This window comes from Euprymna scolopes, chromosome 20 (genome assembly GCF_053919585.1).
Source record: "Euprymna scolopes isolate OS-2025 chromosome 20, ASM5391958v1, whole genome shotgun sequence".
Classification (NCBI taxonomy): Eukaryota; Metazoa; Mollusca; class Cephalopoda; order Sepiida; family Sepiolidae; genus Euprymna; species Euprymna scolopes.
Genome location: NC_136501.1, coordinates 46,303,610 through 46,309,609, shown reverse-complemented (window position 1 = coordinate 46,309,609; position 6,000 = coordinate 46,303,610).

The following is a 6,000-nucleotide window of genomic DNA, read 5'->3' as shown; positions in this document are numbered from 1 at the left end:
AATATTAACTAGTTCATTGTGTTGCATTAATGTCCTAAACTTACATTTAAATAACAATGTTCCATTGTGCGAACTTTTTTTTTGTCTCCTCAATTTGTAGGGATTTTTTTTTTAAATTGACGTGCACACTAGAATATTTCAATTAAAAGTAAAATATGAACAGGTAAAATTATAGAAGAATAAAAGGCCAATCAAATGCGGTATAGTTTGTTTAAACAGTTACATTAAATTTTACTTAAATTTGTAATTTAAAAAAAATACAAGTGCGGTCGCCTGTATATATATATATATATATATATATATATATATATATATATATATATATATATATATATATACACACACACACAGAAACTCTGAAAAGTACCTTTGTGTAACTTTCTTTGCAATGGAATTCAGCTTGCACAGCACACAATCCACTTTTTGAGATGTACGGAGGGTTCAATGCCACATTGAATGAGACGATAGGTCTGTATCAGACTCTCAGGTTTTTAATCAAAGTTTACCTTCTTATAGATAGGTTACTTTCACACGGTCTTGAAAACCTCTCTGTCCTGTTAGCTCTGATTTGATGGCAGTAACTGTCTGGTTATGGGTATTATCATCAGAGAGATATGCTTTTTTTGTCAGAATTTTTTTCTTTCATTTAAACTACTTTTACCACGTATAAGGAATCCCATCTCTCTCTCTCTCTCTCTCTCTCTCGCTCTCTCTTACACACACACACGCGCGCACACGCGTATATATTAAAATATTGTGACATTAAGATCGTTTTGAAATTAAAATCAATCTAGTATTACATAATAATAAGGAAAAAAAGACGTTTCAAAACCTTTTTTTTCTTAAGCAATACAATATATATATATATATATATATATATATATATATATATATATATATATAGCTCCACGAGCAATAACGATAAAACTTCTGGTTCCATTAGTCTTTATTTTGTTAAATTCTTGATTTTTCTATCATATTTATACATTTCAAGCGTGTTTCTCTTCAGATTGCATACATAATTCTTTCTAGATTTCAGCTAGAAATGATGTCTAATTTAATAATATCAACAAAAAATAGCAACATAAAACCATTTTTATGGCCTATCCACCATTTCTTTTTATCACATTGACACCGGTTAGATCGATGAAGTTAAGCAAGGTTGAGTCTCGTCAGTACCAGATTGGAGACTATTTGGGAACTTCAGGTCGGAGGACGTTGACACTTTGCAAGGGCTGCAAAACGGTAACATCGCCGTCTCTTCTGATCGAGATATGCATGCGACTGGAGATCGCTCGTGAACTTAATATTCCCTTGATATTTCCTCCTTTGGAGGGAGCTGGTTCAACCTACTTTGGATGAATACCGCTGGCATACAGGCACACATTCTGTTTTGTCCATTGATATTAACATTTACCACTTTTTGTTAATTGTCTTATTTTTATGGAAATCGCTGTAGTTATAAAGCCACTTGATGTAAGAAGCTATCAAGAACGAAAGATGATTATCGCAAAAACAGGAGATTCTTATTGATCTTAGTCTTGAAAAGACCAAAGTAGGTAGGAGGAAATCAGTGAGTTTCACAACCTTGCAGTCCTTGAAAAGAAGCTACTAGAAGAAGAAGAAGAAGAAGAAGTAGAAGAAGAAGTAGAAGAAGAAGTAGAAAAAGAGCGAATTGATGGAGACTACTAGATCAACGAGTTAAACGAGCTGGAACAAAGGAAGCAGCGAATAAAACAGACAATCTTGAAGAACAACTGTCAGAACAGTATTTAATAGAAAGACTGAGAATAGCAACATTAAGTCTGCGCGCGCGCGTGTGTGTGTGAGAGAGAGACAGACAGAGAGGGGATGCAGTGAAGAAAAAAACGGTAAGACCGATGAAATTACAAATACGTTTCTGCACTTTAGCAAGAACGTTCAAACTGTATAGATTTTCATCATCCCAAATATGACAGAAGTACTCCATATATGGTTTGATTGTAGATTTGTAGAGATAGAGAATATCTCCAGATGCGAGAAAATGTTTAAAACGACAGAGAGAAGCATTTTTACGAGAAGCAGAAAAAATGATTGATTTTTAGACTTGAAGAAAGATTTGACTAGAAAGGAGTTTTAGAGTCGATTTCTCATCGAGAGCAGAACCACTCATAAGAATCTTAGGAAGAAAAGAGACACGCCTACAATTGAAATACAATAGTTGAGCCTTAAGAGTGTCGGTTGTATCTGCTAGTATTCATTTAAAACAAGATGCGTCTAGTGACTCTTCCCGTTTAATGATATAATAAAGAAAGCTATTTTAAACGTAAGCATGACTGACAGACCGACACACATTCATTTATTATCATAGATATGTGTTGGTTGACTTATTAAAGCCAAATTACACGATGGCCTGAAGAAAGAAATATATCTCCTTGTAACGCAAATATTTCCGTTCAGCCCAGGTGTGTCAAATAAAGTCGAGCCTTGTCAAGTTTTTCCTTTAGAAATAGCCCAAACACAAAAAAAAAAACAAAACAAAAAACAAACAAACAAACAAACAAACAAAAAACAAAAAAACAAAACAAAGAGCTTCTTTTATACTGCGTGTAAATTGATCTTGCGGAGTGTCTGGTGGCGCTTAAAGAAAACTACAAACAAGTCTCAGTTATGTTTTCAGAAAGTAGCATAATGTATTTAAAGAATTGTGTCCGCCATGAGCAGAAATATTAACCAGCAAGAAATAAAAGATTATGCACAGTCACTATTCTTTTCCATACCTTCCATATTAATAAAATGATCTCGATATTTATACATTGAAGACCCTTCCAGGCTGCTGCAAAGAACTTGAACTCTGTAGAAAGTAAGAAGTCTCATTCTAACATTTAATAAAAAGCTTTATTGGTCATCTTCGTTAGTAAGAATAAAGAAAACTGATTAGTCGTTGAAAGTGTTCTTGCATAGATTAAAGATTAGACAGAGTTCATGTATGTTTGTGTCAACAGTACTAGTGAAAACGTACGTCCCGAATGATTAGAAGCAATACTGTAGGATGAGAAAGAGAGTTCGTGCGTGTACCACATTGAAGTCTGTGTGTGGAGATAGCAATGTGTTGAATTGTTTGTATTCACGTCTTAGTAGAACCCCGAACCCGAAGGCCGGGTGAGTTCTGTTGAGCCTCAAAGAGAGAAGTTGGGAACGAAAATTCCGTTCCACGTAGAGTTGTAAGTCCATGATCTGAGAGAGAGAGAGAGAGAGAGAGAGAGAGAGAGAGAGAGAGAGAGAGAGAGAGAGAGTGTGTGTGTGTGTGTGTGTGTTGCCGATTTAACCTTATATAAACTCGGTCACTTGACTGAGAACTGGTTTCTGATTGAACAAGCCAGGAACGAATTGTATTAAAAATCTCCAGCCGCGAGAATGCGCTCCTCCTTGTGTTTATTGCAATTTCAACTTCTACAATTTTCTTTCCCGTATTGGAAATCTACTCATACATGCTAGCAAATCTCTACAGATCCATGATTCGTCCATGCACGAAGTATTGTTGCCACATTTGAGCTGTTGCACCTGCCATCAGTCTCTCCATTTTTAGACATGATCTCCAATCTAATGAGTCCCATGCCCTCAACCAAGTCCCAGCCCCTGTCACATCACCACAGTGTTTCATTCCTGTGCCTGTTCTACAAGTGCATTAATGGAATGTGGTCTGACGATCTTGTAGCACTTGTGCCCCCATCGACGAGAATAACCCCGACTAACCTGACAGGTGGCAAAATTTCACCCCTTCACCGTAAAAGCTCATAGATGCTGGAAAACATTTATGAAGCCGCGATTGTCAGGAAGTTACTTGGGTGTGCCCGGTGGATGAAGGGAAGAACCGGAAACGGTCGACAAGTAGTTTTCTGGATATTAAGATATTATTTTTTAATCTTCCAATGCATTATTTTATGAATGTCAGTGGTCGTTGCCATTCTTAATGTTATGCTTTCTCTGGTGTATATATACCCATCATACCCATATTCATACCCATCTAGTCTATATAATATAAGTGTGTATAAAACCAATGCTCCTGTCATCTAGTGGTTATAAATGTTTGTGTGTGTGTTTGTGTGTGTGTGTTTGTGTGTGTGTGTTTGTGTGTGCGTGTGTTTACACATATTCAAACAAATACGTTCGCGTAACATAGACAAGATAACAGTCATTAATTAGGGACAGGTTCAACAAACATGACACATAAGCACAGAATGGCCGTTTGATAACGGACTACTAACATTAGGTTGTGGCTCCCTTCGTCTCTTGGACACTGCAAGAAAACATTTCACTGTGAAACAGTAACAAAAAAACTTCTCTTTTGGTTTTCCTCGTTTTTCTCATTCTCATAGTTAAGTGTTTCTCTCAGGGATTTACGACGCTTTCTCTTTTTAATCTTTACATCTTGGCGCGCTCCCCGCGTAATAGGGAGAAACTACCCCCCCCTCCCGAGTCATCCGTTCTCCTCGGCGTTCAGCTAACGTCGGACTAAAAATCTACCCGAATCTACGTATCATCACGTGTCTAAGACCCCAATGCCGACGTAAATGTAAATGTAGTTATTTGTTTACGTAAGTTAAAAAATTTCTACAGAACTGTTTACGTTCATTTTCCAAATTCACATTCCTTTATAGGATTTTATTATTTAAGCTGTCACGCAAATTTTCCCAATCTAATTGTTATTATTTTTGTATAATAATCAATCCAGCGACCCGCCGTCGCTCGAATCAATTAATGATAATAATGTTTTGACTCTTGCACTGCCTACCACAGCTAACACAGATACTGCGCTGTGATCACAGTCAAAGGCTCACAACATTAACATTAACGTGTAAAAATTTATTTTTTTTGTAATAAGGCTTGACCAACTATTATTCCCGTCATCAAGCAAACTCGAGTAATTTCGTCGAAATCGCGTGTTCATAAATATAAAAAAGCACCCTTTCTACTCTAATGCTTTTTGCACGAACTGCTAGACTTTGGAATCCCCCCCCCTAATCTTCTGCTTCCCGGATTGTACTAACATGCAGAAATTTAAATGTTATGTGAACAGACGCCTCGCTGTCTGACTCTCTACAAATAGTACACCCTTACGTCTAATATGAGTCTTTTGAGATGAATAAGAGTAAAATAAAATAAAATAAAATAAAACTTAAATAAGGAAACCAACTGAACACTTCCTAAACAAGTCTTTCACGCTCACCAGTTTTTTTTACAAAAGAAGTCACCACTTATCAAGGCCCGGAAGCCAATCGAGAATAAGGGTTAATGAGTGTACAGTAGTAAATGGGACAATATCATAGTAATCGTTAGTAGTGGAAATTTGGTAAATTGGATTACTTAAGGGGAACGGCTCATCAAGAACTTGTTCACATTAGACTTGAAGACGATCATATTATAGTCAGTTGAAAAGCAGGAAAAACGGAACAGAGTTCCACAGGCGTGCAGTTCTAAGAAAGAAACTTTGTTCATGGAATCTACGTTTAGGTTTAGGCACAGATAAAGAATGGGGAAAATTATTGATAGTAGTTTCAGCTAGACGTGTGTTTCTTGTGAAAGTCAGGCCAGGTGGAACCATAAATTGGAGTTCAGACGAGCACTTGCCATGAAAATAACAATAAAGCAGAGACAGGCTCGCAACGTCGTTTCTGTGGGAAAGAGGTTGCAGGGAAGAGAAAAGGGCATCCTCCACTAGGCTACGAAGTCTATTTTGAACTCTGTCAAATCAGGATAAGATTTTTCTAGCAGCTCTTGCCCAGATGTGGCAACAGTACTCCATCCCTGTACGTACTGGTAGAGAATTGCATCAGCAGTGAGATATATACTGGAGCGATAGAACGATCTCACTATTTTTCCAGCAGCCTTGGCAACTGGTGTTATGTATGTGTTCCATCTCAGATTAGGAGTAAGGGTAAGACGCAGAAGCTTGTCAAAATATAGAGCCCCCCCCAAGACGAGAGCCATTCATTTAAATTGATGCCAGACAGGGATCAG